The sequence below is a fragment of the Rhinopithecus roxellana genome, chromosome 8 (genome assembly GCF_007565055.1).
Source record: "Rhinopithecus roxellana isolate Shanxi Qingling chromosome 8, ASM756505v1, whole genome shotgun sequence".
Classification (NCBI taxonomy): Eukaryota; Metazoa; Chordata; class Mammalia; order Primates; family Cercopithecidae; genus Rhinopithecus; species Rhinopithecus roxellana.
In genome coordinates, this window is record NC_044556.1 from 43,324,695 (window position 1) to 43,342,523 (window position 17,829).

A 17,829-nucleotide genomic window follows, 5' to 3' on the forward strand; every position below is an offset into this window, starting at 1 on the left:
TGGCTAATTTTTGTATTTTTAATAGATACGGGGTTTCACCTTATTGGCCAGGATGGTCTCGATCTCTTGACCTCATGATCCACCCGCCTGGACCTCCCAAAGTGCTGGGATTACAGGCGTGAGCCACCGCACCCAGCCATAACTCTGTCCCCGATTTTCATTGTGCTTATGTCTTTTAGTAATCATGGTAAATCTAGCCATTACTTTTATTTTTAAATTTTAGTCTTTTTTTTTGGATAGGTGATATATGCACATGGTACAGAATTCACAATTGGAAAAAGTTTACAGTAAAAAAGGACGTCTCTTTCTTTGGAGACAAAACTTAATCTACTTCCTTGCCCTCCCCTCCCCTCCCCTCCCCTCCCCTCCCCTCCTCTCCCCTCCTCTCCTATTACCCTTCCCCTCCCCTTTTCCCTTAGCTTCGCCTCACCTCTTCACCCAGCTTTTTTTTTTTATTATGAGACGATGTTTCACTCTTGTTGCCCAGGCTGGAGTGCAGGTGGCACGATCTCAGCTCACTACAAACTGTGCCTCCCAAATTCAAGCATTTCTACCTTAATCTCCCAAGTAGCTGGGATTACAGGTGCCCACCCCAACACCTGCCTTATTTTCTGTATTTTGAGTAGAGATGGAGTTTCACCATGCTTGCCAGGCTGGTCTTGAATTGCTGACCTCAGGTGACCCACCTGCCTTGGCCTCCCAAAATGCTGGGATTACTGGTATGAACCACCACTCCCGGTTGCCTTCCCTTTTTTCCTCCCTTTCCTCCCCTCTCCCCTTCTTTCCTTTCCTTTCCCTTTTTCCTCTCCATTCGTTTCCTTTTTTGTTTTTTTGAGGCGGAGTCTTGCTGTCGCCCAGGCTGGAGTGCAATGGTGCGATCTCAGCTCACTGCAACCTCCGCTCCCAGGTTCAAGCAGTTCTCCTGCCTCAGCCTCCTGAGTAGTTGGGATTACAGGTGCCCACCACCACACCCAGCTAAGTTTTGTATTTTTAGTAGGGACGGGGTTTTGTCATGTTTATCTGGCTGGTCTCGAACTCCTGACCTCAGGTGATCCACCTCAGCCTCCCAAAGTGCTGGGATTACAGGCGTGAGCCACCGCACCTGTCGGCACATTTTATTAAAGAAAAATTTTGCATTGTTTACTTTTCGCCAGTCTGTTCTGGCATGCTTTTAATGATATCAGACTCACCTGCTTAACAATAGCCAGTGTGCAAACTCTGTAGTATTTTCTGTATGCCTTACAGTTATTGCCACTGTAATGATGGATGCCAGTTTTGGCCAACATGGTGTTTAGTACTATATTTTGAATTTCCGTAAAGATGGGCAGTTGTTGGTGAGGATGACCAATTTCACTTTAAATAATTTGGAGCCTAGAGTTGATCAACTCCAGCCGCTTTTTCATCCTCTCTGCGGCCACCAACCTTCTGTCTTAGGTTCAGGATGGCCCCCAGCCAAGAGCAGCTGCCAGGCTGGCTGGGAAGCAAGAAAGCCTTTTCTGAGACGGAGTCTTGTTCTGTCACCTAGGCTGGAGTGCAGTGGTGTGATCTTGGCTCACTGCAACCTCTGCCTTCTGGATTTAAGTGATTCTCCTGCCTCAGCCTCCTGAGTAGCTGGGACTATAGGTGCGTGCCACCATGCCTGGCTAATTTTTTGTATTTTTAGGAGAGACGGGGTTTCACCATGTTAGCCAGGATGGTCTTGATCTCTTGACCTTGTGATTGCTCACCTCAGCCTCCCAAAGTGTTGGGATTACAGGCGTGAGCCACCACACCCGGCCTCTTACTTCCTTTCTTTTTTTTTTTGAGATGGAGTTTCGCTCTTGTTATGCAGACTGGAGTGCAGTGGCGCATTCTTGGCTCACTGTAACCTCTGCTTCCTGGATTCAAGCAGTTCTCCTGCCTCAGCCTCCCAAGTAGCTAGGATTACAGGCATGCCCCCATGCCTGGCTAATTTTTTGTATTTTTAGTAAAGGCAAGGTTTCTGCATATTAGTCAGGCTGGTCTTGAATTCCTGACCTCAGGTGATCCGCCCACCTCAGCCTCCCAGAGTGCTGGGATTACAGGTGTGAACCACTGTGCCCAGCTGGCCTCTTATCTTTCTATTGATAATCTAGACGTTTGTAAATTTACTGTGACTTTTTTTTTTTTAAAGTTTTTATTCTGAAGAACTTACATACCCAGATAGAGTACAAAGTAATTAACTTCCATGTGCCCACCACAAGCTTCAAAAATTACTAACATTTTGCTATTCTTTACAGTTAATTTTAATGTTGAAAATACAGAGAACATATAAAAATAAGTAAATAACATGAGTGTATTTTATTTTATTTATTTATTTATTTATTTTGAGGCGGAGTCTCGCTCTGTCGCCCGGACTGGAGTGCAGTGGCCAGATCTCAGCTCACTGCAAGCTCCGCCTCCCGGGTTTACGCCATTCTCCTGCCTCAGCCTCCCGAGTAGCTGGGGACTACAGGCGCCCGCCACCTCGCCCGGCTAGTTTTTGTATTTTTAGTAGAGACGGGGTTTCACCGTGTTAGCCAGGATGGTCTCGATCTCCTGACCTCGTGATCCACCCGTCTCGGCCTCCCAAAGTGCTGGGATTACAGGCTTGAGCCACCGCGCCCGGCCCACGAGTGTATTTTAAATTTGACTATCACACATCTACAACTTTCCTCTTGCCAGTTATTTCCTTTTATATTGTCTCTATCTTTCTCATTCGTGTAATTATGAGGGGGATTAATTGTGTGATTGTCTTGAAATTCCGGTAACGGGGTGGCTCACAAATCTACCATGTCTGAGTGAAGTAAATTCTGAACTTGCCCAGAATGATTTATATTTATATATGGTACATTCTTTCTTTTTTTTTTGGAGACAGTTTCGCTCTTGTTGCCCAGGTTGGAGTGCAATGGTGCGATCTTAGTTCACCGCAACATCTGCCTCCTGGGTTCAAGCGATTCTCCTGCCTCAACCCACCGAGTAGCTGGGATTACAGGGATGCATTACTACGCCAGGCTAATTTTCTGTTTTTAGTAGAGATGGGTTTTCTCCATGTTGGTCAGGCTCATCTCGAACTCCCGGCCTCAGGTGAGCCACCACACCCGGCCTGATACATTCTATTTTTACTCAGTAATTAGATCTAGTTCTAGTATAGCCTGTTGATCATAGCAATTAGTGGAGGGCAAATTAAAAGATTTATGGAAGTCACTGACTGTATGGCCGTTATAACTTACTTTTTAATCTTAGGTTTCCTATTACTCCTCATGGTTTGGGGCTCTTCTAAGTCAGAGATTCAGTAGAACGTCACTATATTGAGGGTAGCTGTATTTTCTTTTTCTTTTTTGCATTGTTTATGACTTCAGTGGATAAAGATAAGAGCAACCTTCACAACAGAAGTGAAAGATGAGAAGCTTAATGTAGAGTAAAACGTCTGAAGCTCTAAGTGAAACTATTGATAGCCGGGGATTTCTACTCTTGGAATGCTAGAGAGGAAGAGACACTTAGTAACAGCAAAAAGCCAGGCCAAAAAGTAGAACTCAAGTGCTTAGAAAATCTGTGGCAAAAAAGATAAATGTGACTACTAAAACTACTTTTCTCTTTCCTCTGTGGCACTTAGTTAACTGACAACAGTTGTTAGCACATGTAGATGTTCAAGTTTAATTTTTATTGTCAGATAAGTATGAACATTTGTGACTCGCCTAAAAAGAACTTGGTCCCCGTGCAAAGATAGAGAGGGAAGGTACCAATCAGAGTGAATGAAAATAATCAGCAATCAAGTATTAAGAAATGAAGTATTTGCACACCTCATCACTGGTAATCAATAGCATGCTGCTGATACAGGATGAGAATAAGTTAGGGATTTAGGAGTATTCTAGTTAGGTACATACACTACTAGAGATACTTTATCTTTGGAAGACAGAAATTATTCTGTAGGTATTAAATACTAATATAATGCTGTATGTGATTTTCATGTTTCTTTTTCCACGGATTGGCAGTGGAATCCCCCAGTTCCCTTAGGAAAATGTATACCACCCTTACAGAAGAGACTGGCTTAGACACATCTTGTGCTATATGATAAATGAAAAAGTTGATCCGTTTACTTTCTCTATTCCTGTATGATGATTAAGTCATTGAATAGTGTAAGGCAGTAATTTTTTTTTGAGATGGAGCCTCACTGTGTTACCCAAGCTGGAGTGCAGTGGCAACATCTCAGCTCACTGCAACCTCCGCCTCCCAGGTTCAAGCGATTCTCCTGCCTTAACCTCCTGAGTAGCTGGGATTACAGGTGCCTGCCACCATGCCCGGCTAATTTTTGCATTTTTAGTAGAGACCGGGTTTCACCCTGTTGGCCACAGTGGTTTCCAACTCCTGTCCTCAAGTGATCCAGCTGCCTTGGCCTCCCAGAGTACTGGGATTATAGGCGTGAACCACCCACCCAGCCTGCAGTAATTTTTTATGCTTATTTGCAGTACTCGAGTCTGTAGAAGTCTTTATGGTCTCTACAGTTATCTTACTTCCTATAAACCCATAATAAGTTAACACATTAAGGAATATGCTTTGACTGCGTACAGTGGCACACACCTTAGCCCCAGCCACTGGGACAACATAGCGAACGAAACCTTGTCTCTTTAAAAAAAATAAAATAGCAGTACTACTTTTTTTTTTTTTTTTTTTTTGAGACGGAGTCTCGCTGTGTTGCCCAGGCTGGAGCGCAGTGGCGCGATCTCGGCTCACTGCAAGCTCCACCTCCCGGGTTCACGCCATTCTCCTGCCTCAGCCTCCAAGTAGCTGGGACCTACAGGCATGCACCACCACCCCCGGGTAATTTTTTTTGTATTTTTAATAGAGACGGGGTTTCACCATGTTAGCCAGGATGGTCTCGATCTCCTGACCTCATGATCCACCCGCCTCGGCCTCCCAAAGTACTGGGATTATAGGCATGAGCCACCGCGTCCGGCCAGCAGTACTACTTTGAGAAAAACATTACTCCCTAATTTAAATGCTGTCTCAAGACTGGAAGTCTTGTTCTCATTTTTTGTGTCTGTGTTAAGACCCAGTCCATATTCTGCTTCATTACAATGTAGTGTACCTAGTTTTACTTTAGCCAACATTTTGATAAATACATTTTCCCAAATAGTGGTACACATTTACTTCACTTGTCAATCAATCAGTCATTAATTTGTAACTCCCAAGTGATTGAAAACTGACTTCCCTTAGTAGACTTAACTGCCTTTTTCCAGAGAACTCACCAGTACACATTAGCTTGGGTGTAATTCCCAATTCGTGTATCAGGGATTGGGAAAGCAAATGGTTTTCTTTGTATTGGTGCTTGATTGTGTGGTGTACTATTTCTAAACATGTGGAGAGAAATCCTCATCTCCAAAGAATTGATGTTTTCTTTTGATTAGTTAAGCTATTTTCTACTCAATGAAGAAAAAATGTAACTTTTTGACCATATAAATGGGGTTTGGCTGTTCTGTGATCTGATTTGTTGTTGTAATAGTAATTTTGAAGCATCATGATCTGATTTCTCCAAATAGGCTAGACCCACTCAAGCAGACAGCACTATAAGAAGGTAGGAGAGGACTAACCACTAGATAAACAAATTTTGGCTTGTTTTATGGCACACCAGTGAATAAGTGTAAGTTAACCATTTAGCTATGTTTCAGTATAATGTTGACTTTTTTAAAAAATAGCTATTTTTTGGCCAGACGCGGTGGCTCATGCCTGTAATCCCAGCGCTTTGGGAGGCCAAGGTGGGTGGATCATGAGGTGAGAAGATTGAGACCATCCTGGCTAACATGGTGAAACCCCGTCTCTACTAAAAATACAAAAAAAAAAAAAAGCCAGACATGCTGGCAGGCGCCTGTAGTCCCAGCTAGTCGGGAGGCTGAGGCAGGGGAATGGCTTGAACCCGGGAGGCGGAGCTTGCACTGAGCTGAGCTAGATAGCGCCACTGCACTCCAGCCTGGGCGACAGAACGAAACTCGGTCTCAAAAAAAAAGAAAAAAAGCTATTTTTCGGCCTTTGTAATGGTTCTAATATTGATCTGCTTGCTGAGTCCAAGGATATACAATCATGCCCCACATAATGGTAGTCCCATAAGGTTATAACATCATACTTTTGCCATACATTTTCTGTGTTTAGATATGTTTAAACAAATACCATTGTGTCATAATTGTTAATATAGTAACAGACTATATAGGTTTATAGCCTGAGAGCAATAGGCTATATACTATCTAGGTTTGTTTAAGTACACTTTACAACGTTCACACAGCAATGAAATCGCCTAATCATGTGTTTTTCAGAATGTATCCCTGTTGTTAAACAACACATAACTGTATGTTAAAATGGGGCAAAGATTTAGCAAGTTATTTATAAAATTTGTAAAGGGCAAACATAAAGACTGTTTTTGCCAGTTTATGATATTACTGAGTTTTTGTTAAATGTTTGGTTCTGTGAAGTTTGTATTTCTTTTGTAGGAGTACCTTTAAGCATTCAGTTGCAGTTAATTTGAACTCTGTTGCCTAAGCCTAGATAATCACCTCTTTTCTTATGCTATTATTTGTGATTTGATCCTTCCAGACATCATTTATCAAATTCTTTTTGTATCTAGGTTGTACATCTTTAGTCCTACTTTTTTTTTTTTGGGAGACGGAGTCTTGCTCTGTTGCCCAGGCTGGAGAGCAGTGGTGCATTCTTGGCTCACTGCAAGCTCCTGCTCCGGGTTTCACGCCATTCTCCTGCCTCAGCCTCCCGAATAGCTGGGACTGCAACCACCCGCCACCACACCCGGCTAATCTTTTTGTATTTTTAGTAGAGGCAGGGCTTCACCATGTTAGCCAGGAGGGTCTCGATCTCCTGACCTAGTGATCCACCCACCTCGGCCTCCCAGAGTGCTGGAATTACAGATATGAGCCACTGCACCCAGCCCACACTCAGCAAATTTTTGTATTTTTAGTAGAGACGGGGTTTCACTATGTTGGCCAGGCTGGTCACGAACTCCTAACCTCAGGTGATCCACCCACCTCTGCCTCCCAAAGTGCTGGGATTGCAAGCGTGTGCCACCATGTCCAGCCCCTTTTCTTAAATTTAAATATTTTTCCTTTACTTGTCACTGACTTGAAGCTCGTGTCCTTAGCTTTTCAGAAGTAGTCCTAGGTGAATTTATATCTGAGTAGAGATCATACATGCCTGTCAGAGAGTTTATATGTTTTTACTTCCATTGTATTTGGCTAATATTTTCTTTAATCCAGTGGGTAAAGTGAAGACTGGCAAGGCAAGTATGGTTACCCTGGAGAACTGAGCTCTTGAGTGTTTGCTGAAAAATGCTCAAGGCATCATGGTACAGTGGAAAGTGTATGGGCTTTGGAGCCAGCCTCTAATTGTGAGCTGTATGAGTGACTTCATTTAAGCTTTTTAAAATTTCACTGAATTAATTTCCTTATCCAGAAAATGGAGAACAGGGCTGGGCACGTTGGCTCACACCTGTAATCTCAGCACTTCGGGAGGCCGAGGTGGGTGAATCACTTCAGGCCAGGAGTTTGAGACCAGCCTGGCCAACTGGTGAAACCCCATCTCTGCTAAAAATACAAGTAGCTGGGCATGGTGGCAGGCCCATGTAATCCCAGCTACTTGAGAGGTTGAGGCAGGAGAATCGCTTCAACCCAGGAGGTGCAGGTTGCAGTGAGCCGAGATCAGACCGTTGTACCCCAGCCTGGTCAACAGAGCGAGACTGTCTCAAAATGAATGAATGAATGAATGAATGAATGAGGAGAAAAGATCCTACTTTCCTGGCGTAGTGCATTAAATGCTCAGTGAATGTAGATCTTTTTCTTTTTTCTTTTTTTTTTTTTTTGAGACGGAGTCTCGCTCTGTCGCCCAGGCTGGAGTGCAGTGGCCGGATCTCAGCTCACTGCAAGCTCCGCCTCCTGGGTTCACGCCATTCTCCTGCCTCAGCCTCCCGAGTAGCTGGGACTACAGGCACCCGCCACCTCGCCTGGCTAGTTTTTTGTATTTTTTTTAGTAGAGACGGGGTTTCACCTGACGTGTTCGCCAGGATGGTCTCGATCTCCTGACCTCGTGATCCGCCCGTCTCGGCCTCCCAAAGTGCTGGGATTACAGGCTTGAGCCACCGTGCCCGGCCTATTTTTTTTTTTCTTAACTTTAGATAATTTGGTATTCTTTAGTAATATTTACCAAGAGGAAGTTTTTTTGTTTTTGTTTTTGTTTTTGTTTTTGTTTTTGTTTTGAGATGAAGTCTCGCGCTTGTCCCCCAGGCTGGAGTGCAGTGGCGCTATCTCGGCTCGCTGCAGCCTTGTCCTCCCAGGTTCAAGCTATTCTCCTGCTTCAGCCTCTCGAGTAGCTGGGGTTATAAGCGCCTGCCATCACACCCAGCTACTTTTTTTTTGAGATGGAGTCTCGCTCTGTCACCCAGGCTGGAGTGCAGTGAAGCGATCTCGGCTCACTGCAAGCTCAGTCTCCCGGGTTCACGTCATTCTCCTGCCTCAGCTTACCGAGTAGCTGGGACTACAGGCACCCGCCACCACTACGCCCGGCTAATTTTTTTGTAGTTTTAGTAGAGACAGGGTTTCACAGTGTTAGCCAGGATGGTCTCGATCTCCTGACCTCGTGATCCGCCTGCCTCGGCCTCCCAAAGTGTTGGGATTACAGGTGTGCGCCACCGCTCCGGGCCTTGCCCGGCTAATTTTTGTATTTTTAGTAGAGATGGGGTTTCACCATGTTGGCCAGGCTGTTGTCAAACTCCGGACCTCAGGTGGTCTGCCCGCCTCGGCCTCCCAAAGTGCTGGGATTATAGGTGTGAGCCACCGCGCCTGGCGAAGAGGAGGTATTTTTAAATTTAGTTTTCACCTCACACAATTAAGTACTTCGGTTTTTGGTGAGTATGATTTAGCTTAAAAGAGTAGGGTCTCTGCCTACTGTATAGTTCTTAATTTTCCAAGGCCCTGAAGATACCTGTTGGCTTGAGAGCATCTGTAGTACCTCTGGACTACTAATCAATCCAACATATAGAGGGAGATAGAGTAAACGTAGAGTACTGCCTCAGCCTCTACAATGTTGAAGATTTAACTCATGGCAATCAGTAGTAATCGCTACAGACAACTTAATTGTATCTAAGCTTTTTATATTAAAAACGGATAAAAAAAATGACCAGTGCAGTCAGGTTTATTCAGCAGACATACTTTTTTAACAACTTTGAATAGTTGTTAAAAAATAGACAATCCTACTTACCCTCATCAACATGGAACCTAGTGAGCTTCAGTTTAAAATTCATAATTGGTTTCCTGTGGAAATGAGATGAATGAGAAGAAGTAATCTATTTTGCTTGCCACATTTATCATGTTTTCCTTTATGTTGTAAAATGATAGCATTGTCTAGATCTGGATACCTCTGATGGTCTCCTATTAAGAGCACCTTATTGTGACTGAGATGGTACAGTATCCACCACTTGAAGCTCAGCTTGTGTTGTAGATAAAAGGTTTTCCTTTGTAGTTTGTAAATTGTTGAATTTCTTATGCCAGTGGCCAGTACTACCTAGTTTCGATTTAGCTCAGTGTCAGTTTTCTGAAAATTGAAGTTAATATTATATGACTAAGGAAATTTTTTATTTAGAAATAATATTTTTGAGTAGGGTGAAGATTATTTTTCTCCGTATTTGCTAGTAACTTTAATATTTGAGAAGAACAAGGGCTTTGTGAGAGACTATGATGGAGGCAGTAATTATGATGTGAGTTTTAGAGGTCCAAATGAGGCAAGCATTTGGAATGATATATTGATGGGAGATACCAGTTGAAAAATAAGAAAATCCCTCCCCTCCTTGTTATTCCTTGTTACAATATATAACTAGATGATCAGATAGACAAAGATCCTAGAGCAAAGGTCCTCAGTCAATAGACCTCCAAGAAAACAATTACCATTGCCTTTCTTCCTCTTTGGTTTGCTTAGATATCTTCCCCACTATTTTCTGACCCCATATCAGTACTTTGGGGAAGTGAAAAGTCCTTATAAAACGATTGGAACCAGTTGCTTTAAAACAGAAAAGGGAAAGTTAATCAGAGACCAGGCTTAGATATGTCTAGCATCTGGATTTGTCTATAGAATGAAATAGGAGTGTGTGTGTGGTAAGTGGAATATGGTAGGTGAGGAGGTGCTAGAATGCAAAGAGTAGAGTGTTCTAGCTGTGACACAGGAAAGTGGAATAATATTGCAATCATACTATAGCTGGGCTTAAACCATTAAAAAAATTTTTTAATTGCAGTAAAATATACATAACAAAGGCCTAAGCTGTTTTTAAAGAATGTGCATGTACTGTCTTGACTACTTTGCTGTGAAACGTTGCTACGATTTGTGTTAGGTGCGGATTCAACTGCCCTGAATGGTGTCAATGGATAGGGTTAAATCATATGTCCTACCTGTAGGACAGCTTCAGGAAAGAAGAAAAATTAGTGAATACACCTGCTGTCTTATTAGTACCTGTTCTCTAGCACTAGCAGTAGGGATAAAGAAAAGAAGTTTGTTGGGCAGTATGTCTTCATTTTGTTGTAATTTGGAGTGTGCTTTGGTATTGATGCTGCAATTTCCTATCTGGAATGTTGGCTTTGGAAACTAAACAGTTAAAGCATCATGATTTGAGAGGAAACTAGCTCTCATTCATGAAGGCAAAGTTTGGCACTAGGCCACAATAATGGGGGGATAGTTAGGGTGGGGAGACTAACAGACTTTTTTGTACCACAAATGACTTTTAAAAATTAAGAGATAATTCCATGTCCTGAGGTTATAAACCGGCTACAACTGGTTTTTCTCTCCCTCCCTCCTGCCCCCGCTAGGCATCATGGGTAAAAGTAAGCATCCCCCTGTTTCTTTTGTTTAATATAACAGTACGCCATGTGATTGGCAGGGCAGTGCCCGTTTGGAGACCGGGTTTGTGCAGGTCTCTCAATGGGGCTGGCACGCATGGGGGCCACCTCTGTGCTACAGAAAGAGCTTCTCTTATGGTAGAAAAGAGACGATGGAAAAGAGAAAGAAAGGGGACCCTCCACATACACACGACCCTCCACACACACACACACACACACACACACACACACACACACACGAAAAAAACCCAAACCCATCTCATTATTTTCCTCCTTTTCCTGTTCTCTTTCTCTATTTCTTATCTCTCACACTTTTCTGGAAGCTAGAGGAGGGAACAGAAAAATGTATACCTGTAAGTACTTTTAACTGTCTTGCCCTCCCCACCCCTTATTTTTCTTTGCTAGAAGCAGAAACTCGAAATCTCTTTGAGTTCTTCCTGGTGGTTTTCGGCTATGTGTAGAAGGTAATATGCTGAGGTTTCTAATGGGATTGAAGTAATAAACACTGTTGCTTTAAAAAATTCTGTTGCAGAATTATTGTTTCTCATACAAAGCTCCTTTCGGTTTGGATCTTCTTTCTGTCTGCTTCGTCCATTGCTATAATGGTAAGGGTCTCTGACTTCTGGTTGTCTTCAAGCTGAAGCAATAAGGGGAATGTTATATTAAGGTTTTCTCTTTCTCCCTCCCCACCCTTTTTAAAAATTTCTTTTGTCTGTAGCAGTGATGGTTCTAGCTCCCCCTTACCCTTTCTGCCCCTCCCCTTTTCCATGTCAGCTCCAGCCCTGCTCTGTGAATGGAGTCAACCAGCTGACTGAGTGTTGGCATCATGCCAGGGGCTGCAAAGCAGTGAGAATGTGCGCGCGCTCGTGTGTGTAAGTGTATACAGAACACAAAGGGAAAGGCCTGCAGTCTAGGAAATCACAGGCCATTATATAAGGAAGTCTGCGTCATCTCTGCTTGCTTGGGCTGATGGACAAGGAGAGGAGAGGCTTAGAGCAAAAAAATTCCTTTTTGACACACCCACACATACACTTTTTTCCTTGCTGTCTTAGAAAAAATGGTATTTGTGTTGTGACAAAACGAGAGAGCTTCTGTGTGCAGGTGGTATTGACCATGTTCCTAGTGGAAGTAGTAATCGTCCTAGATCTCCTTTTTTTTTTTTTTTTTTTTTGGAGATAGGGTCTCTCTCTGTCACCCAAGTTGGAGTGAAGTGATACGATCCCAGCTCACTGAAGCCTCGACCTCCTGGGTTCAAGCTGTCCTCCCAGCTCAGCCTCTTGAGTACCTGGGATGACTGCAGGCGTGCACCACCACACCTGGCTAATTTTGTATTTTTTATTGAAATGGGATCTTCCTATGTTGTCCAGGCTGGTGGGTCTTTTCTTTCTGTTCGCATTGAAAGGTGTATGTGCTTGAGGAAAGGATGATTAAAAGAGGAATGCCGCCTGGATTTTACAGCTGTAGTTTGTTAAGATACTTAGGGGTTCGGAGCAAGGAGGCAGGGGACAGGCCACAGTGTGTGTGTGTGTGTGTGTGTGTGTGTGTGTGTGTGTGTGTGTGTGTGTGTGTGTGTGTTTTTAAGACAGTCTCACTTGGTAACCCAGGCTGGAGTGCAGTGGTGCGATCTGCAACCCCTGCCTCCCAGGTTCAAGTGATTTTCAAGTGCCTCTGCCTTCCGAGAAGCTGAGATTACAGGTGCCCCCCACCACACCCGGCTAATTTTTGTAACTTTTTTTTTTTAGTAGAGACAGGGTTTCACCATGTTGGTCAGGCTGGTCTCGAACTCCTGACCTCAAGTCATCTGCCCACCCCTGCCTCCCATGGTGCTGAAATTACAGGCATGAGCCACTGCGCTTGGCCTACTGTTTCTAATAATTCATAATTGCCAAGGGTACAAGGGTGGGTGGGGGAGAGGGGTTGTTCTTAAGGAGAAGCAAAAAGCCAGATAATAGAGTGAGTAGTATCTATTAGCTACTCATTTGAGACTCCCCCCCTTTTTTCTTTATTTTTTGTTTTCTGTTTAGTATGATATTATCAAAATGCAGTATTCTTTCCCTGCCATCTGCCAGAGTTAGAACTGTGCAAAAGGACAGTCAAACAGCACATGGAAGGAAGGAAAAATTAGAGATTGTTCTAAGTGTCCATACATTGCAAGTGTTACAATTTTGGGGTTCAGTTGTGGTGATTGTATCTTTCATTGGCAATTAGGGAGTCAGCATTCATTTAGAAATTATAATTCTGCTCAGTTTAGTATGATGTCTGTTTTTTTTTTGGAGACAGTGTCTTGCTCTGTTGCCAGGCTGGAGTGCAGTGGTGCAATGTTGGCTCACTGCAGCCTCTGACTCCTGGGTTCAAGCGATTCTCCTGCCTCAGCCTCCTGAGTAGTTGGGACTGCAGGCCCGCGCCACCATGCCCAGCTAATTTTTGTATTTTTAGTGGAGATGGGGTTTTCACCATGTTGGCCAGGATGGTCTCGATCTCTTGCCCTCAACCACCCGTCTTGACTTTCCATTAGTTCTGGGATTACAGGTGTGAGCCACCGCACCCAGCCTTTCTTTTCTTAAATTCTTCTTAAGAATTTAAAATTTAATTGATGTCTTTTCTTAAATTATCTTTATGTGCCTCCTAGGTGTGTGATATTTATGAAGCAGCTTTTGTGTTAGGTGGAAATGAGAAAGTATATTAAAGAATAAAGTATGGGGCCGAGAGCAGTGGCTCACGCCTGTAATCCCAGCACTTTGGGAGGCCGAGGTAGGTGGATCACATGAGGTCAGGAGTTTGAGATCAGCCTGGCTAACATGACAAAACCTCATCTCTACTAAAAATACAAAAATTGGTCGGGTGCGGTGGCTCACACCTGTAATCCCAGCACTTTGGGAGGCCGAGGCGGGCGGATCATGAGGTCAGGAGGTAAGAGACCATCCTGGGTAACACAGTAAAATCCCGTCTCTACTGAAAATAAAAAAAAATTAGCCGGGCGTGGTGGCATGCGCCTGTAGTCCCAGCTACTCGGGAGTCTGAGGCAGGAGAGTCGCTTGAACCCGGGAGGCGGAGGTTGCAGTGAGCTGACATCACACCACTGCACTGCAGCCTGGGCGACAGAGCAAGACCCTGTTTAAAAAAAAAAACAAAAATGTAGCCAGGCATGGTGGTAGACACCTGTAATCCCAACTACTCGAGAGGCTGAGGCGGAAGAATTTCTGGAACCTAGGAGGTGGAAGTTGCAGTGAGCTGAGATTGAGATTACACCACTGCACTCCAGCCTGGGCGACACAGCAATACTCTGTCTCAAAAAAATAAATAAATAAAAATAAAGTATGGGTCATACTGTTACAGTTGGTTTTATGTGAGTTTATTTTTGCTTCTGACCATTCAGAATAACAGCACTGATGGGGAGAGTTTGGAATGGGAGGGAACTTGCAAACTATCCTGTAGTAAGAGTTTTTATCAGGTTGCAGTCTAAAGGAAGTTCCTTAATTTGTTTGGGAACTTGTATATTTTTGTTAAAGCCTGTAAATTTCTCTTCTTGCCACATCTTTACAAGCAGTAGTCTTTGAATGTCTGTATTTTTTGGTGTAAATATCTGTGCTTTTTTTCCTTTTGTTAGGAAGTGAATATGAGGTTATTACTTTGTTTAAGGATTGTAGGATGAGCTGGCCCAGTGGCTCACACCTGTAATCCCAGCACCTTGGGAGACCAAGGCTGAATTGCTTGAGCTCAGGAGTTTGAGACCAGCCTGGGCAACATAGGGAGCCACCATCTTTACCAAAAATTAGTGGTGGCATGTGCCTGTGGTCCTAGCTACTCGGGAGGCTGGGGTGGGAGGCTGCGGTGAGCCAGGATTGCACCACTTCACTCTACTCTGGACGACAAAAGTGAGACCCTGTCTCAAAAAAAAAAAAGAAAAAAAGATTGCAGGATGGGACCTACCAGAATGGTTGTTCTGCTTATTCCCCAGGCTGCCTGCAATTATTTCCCCACCCCAAATAGCTGGAACCCACTTTTCTAAGTCCCTTTATAAGTAAACCAAGGAGTATTATTTCTTAGTCTGTTGAATACTGAAAGACAAAATAGCAACAGACCAAACTTGCTACAACCTAGACGCTAGGTAAAGATTAATTCATTGTTGTTGTGGGATTCCCTAGTTCTTAGAAGTAATAATTACCGTTTTTTGTTTTTTGTTTTTTTAAGTTTTTTTTTGAGATAGAGTCTCACTCTGTTGCCTAGGCTGAAGTACAGTGGCATGATCTCAGCTCACTGCAACCTCTACCTCCTGTGTTCAAGTGATCCTCCCACCTCAGCCTCCCAAGTAGCTGGGATTATAAGCATGTGCCACCACACCTGGCTAATTTTTGTGTTTTTAGTAGAGATGGGGTTTCACCATGTTGGTCAGGCTGGTCTGGAACTTCTGAGCTCAAGCTGTTGCCCCACCTCAGCCTCCCAAAGTACTGGGATTACAGGTATGAGCCACATGCCCAGCCGCATCCTTTATTTTTACCTTTTCTCTTGATGTTAGGAGCCAGATTAGTAAGGATAATCTTAGTGATTAAGTAGTCGTAATCAGCAAGGCATAAACCAGTCTCTTCTCTTAATGGATAGATTTGAATTTTTTTTTTTTTTTTTTTTTTTAAACTCTCATAGGCCTTAATAGCTGTTTAGGAGTGGCTAAAGAGTAGTTTTGAACTGTATGTGAAATCTGCCCTTTGGCTACATCTGTTCCTTTAATTCCATTTATTTATTAGAGACAGGGTCTCTCTCTGTTGCCCAGGCTAGAGTTCAGTAGCGTGATCATAGCACACTGCAACCTTGAACTCCTGGACTCAAGTGATCCTCTTGCCCCAGCCTCCCAAGTAGCTAAGACTGACTATAGGCATGTCACCATGCCTGGCTAATTTTGTTATTATTATTTTTGGTAGAGACAGAGGCTTACCGTTTTGCCCAGGCCGGTCTCAAACTCCTGGCCTTAAACAGTCCTTCAGCCTCAGCTCCCTGAAGTGCTGGGATTATGGGCATGGGCCAGTGCAAAGAATCTTTCATTCTAATACCACCTGTTCTTTTTTTCTTTTTTGAGGCAGATTCTCTCCTTTCACCTAGGCTGGAGTGAAGTGGTGCGATCTTGGCACACTGCAACCTCCACTCGCCGCCCTCCCCTCATCAGATTCAAGCAATTCTCCTGCCTCAGCCTCCTGAGTAGCTGGAATTACAGGCGCCTGCCAACATGCCCAGCTAATTTTTGTATTTTTAGTAGAGACAGGGTTTCACCATGTTGGCCAGGCTGGTCTCGAACTCCTGACCTCAGGTGATGTGCTCGCCTTGGCCTCCCAAAGTGTTGAGATTACGGGCATGAGCCACCGCTCCTGACTAATATCACCTGTTCTAAATGATTGTTGGGCAGATTTGCTTTTGTGTAACATGTCAGAACTTATATGCTGATTTATAAGGTGACAGTAGGAGAAAGCTGTTTACCTCCTGTTTCATTACCTTTAGGCAGCACACTCTAACTTGTCACATTTAAACAAAGCGACCTTTACAATCCTTGGTGCATATTACTAAACACTGTGTTACCCACTGCAGGGTCATCTAGGCTCTTTCATTCAAGAATGTGAGCCAGAGGTTTGTGTAGTAAACTCAGTGATACAGAAAAGACACTGTAAGAGCATGTAAACAATAATAGTCTTTCATAAGAATTACTCTCTTACCAATCTGGTTGGATCAGAAACCAAAAGTGACAATATAGATAGTATGATGGTTAAGAATGTTGACTCTCTTATACATGATATAAATGATGAATTGATGGGTGCTGACGAGTTGATGGGTGCAGCACACCAACATGGCACAAATATACATATGTAACAAACCTGCACGTTATGCACATGTACCCTAGAACTTAAAGTATAATAAAAAAAAAAAAAAAAAAAAAAAAAAAAAAAGAACGTTGACTCTTAGGTAAGACAGTCCTGTGTTTTAACCAGACTCAGCCATTTAAGGACTGTGAAATCTTTTTTTTTTTTTTTTTTTTGAGACAAAGTTTCACTCTGTTGCCCAGGCTGGAATGTAGTGGCGCGATCTCAGCTCACTGCACTCTCCACCTCCTGGGTTGAAGCGATTCTCCTGTCTCAGCCTACTGAGTAGCTGGGACTATAGGCATGCGCCACCCCACCCGGCTAATTTTTATATTTTTTAGTAGAGACGAGGTTTCACTATATTGGCCAGGCTGATCTCAAACTCCTGACCTCGTGATGCACCTGCCTCAACCTCTCAAAGTGCTGGGATTACAGGCATGAGCCACTGCGCCTGGCCTGGACTGTGAAATCGTATAAAGTTACTCCGTTTATCTGTTTTTCTTTTCTCTGTAACAGGAGGATAATTAATCTCCAGAGGTTTTAAGTGACATAATGCATTGTGAAGCACTTTAGCACAATGCCTAGCACATAGTAAGAGCTCAGTGAATGTTAGCAAGATAGATATTCTTATCTGTTGGGTTCATTTATACTATTTTCATTGTTTTTACTAGTTTCTTTTAGCCAGTTTGTGGCTACCTTTTTTTTTTTTTTTCTACCTTTTCTTTTTTTTTTTTAAACTCATGGTAGGTCTTTGACTGGATTGATTGACCTGTATCTAGATCAGGAGTTAGCAGACTATAGCTCTGCTTGTTTTGGTAAATAAAATTTTGTTGAAACACAGCCGCACCCACTTGATTACAAAAGCAGAGTTTAGTACTCGCCCCACAAAGTCTAAAATATTATTATCTGGTCGTCTACAGAAGAAATTTGTAAGACCCCCCCATGGTTGAGATCAAGCTTGTCCAACCCACAACTTGTGGGCTGCATGTGACCCAGGACAGCTTTGAATGCAGCTCTGTCTTTAGTGTTAGTGTATTTTATGTGTGGCCCAAGACAGTTCTTCTTCCAGTGTGGCCCAGGGAAGCCAAAAGATTGGATACCCTGGTCTAATC

The 17,829-nt window shown here is 43.4% G+C and overlaps 1 protein-coding gene and 1 pseudogene across 2 annotated transcripts in view; one reads left to right on the plus strand and one right to left on the minus strand.

Moving 5' to 3' along the window:
- GATAD2B (GATA zinc finger domain containing 2B) overlaps positions 1–17,829 on the plus strand; it is a 124,610-nt gene that overhangs the window by 31,401 nt on the left and 75,380 nt on the right. The window lies entirely within an intron of this gene.
- LOC115898981 lies at positions 1,141–3,262 on the minus strand (annotated as a pseudogene).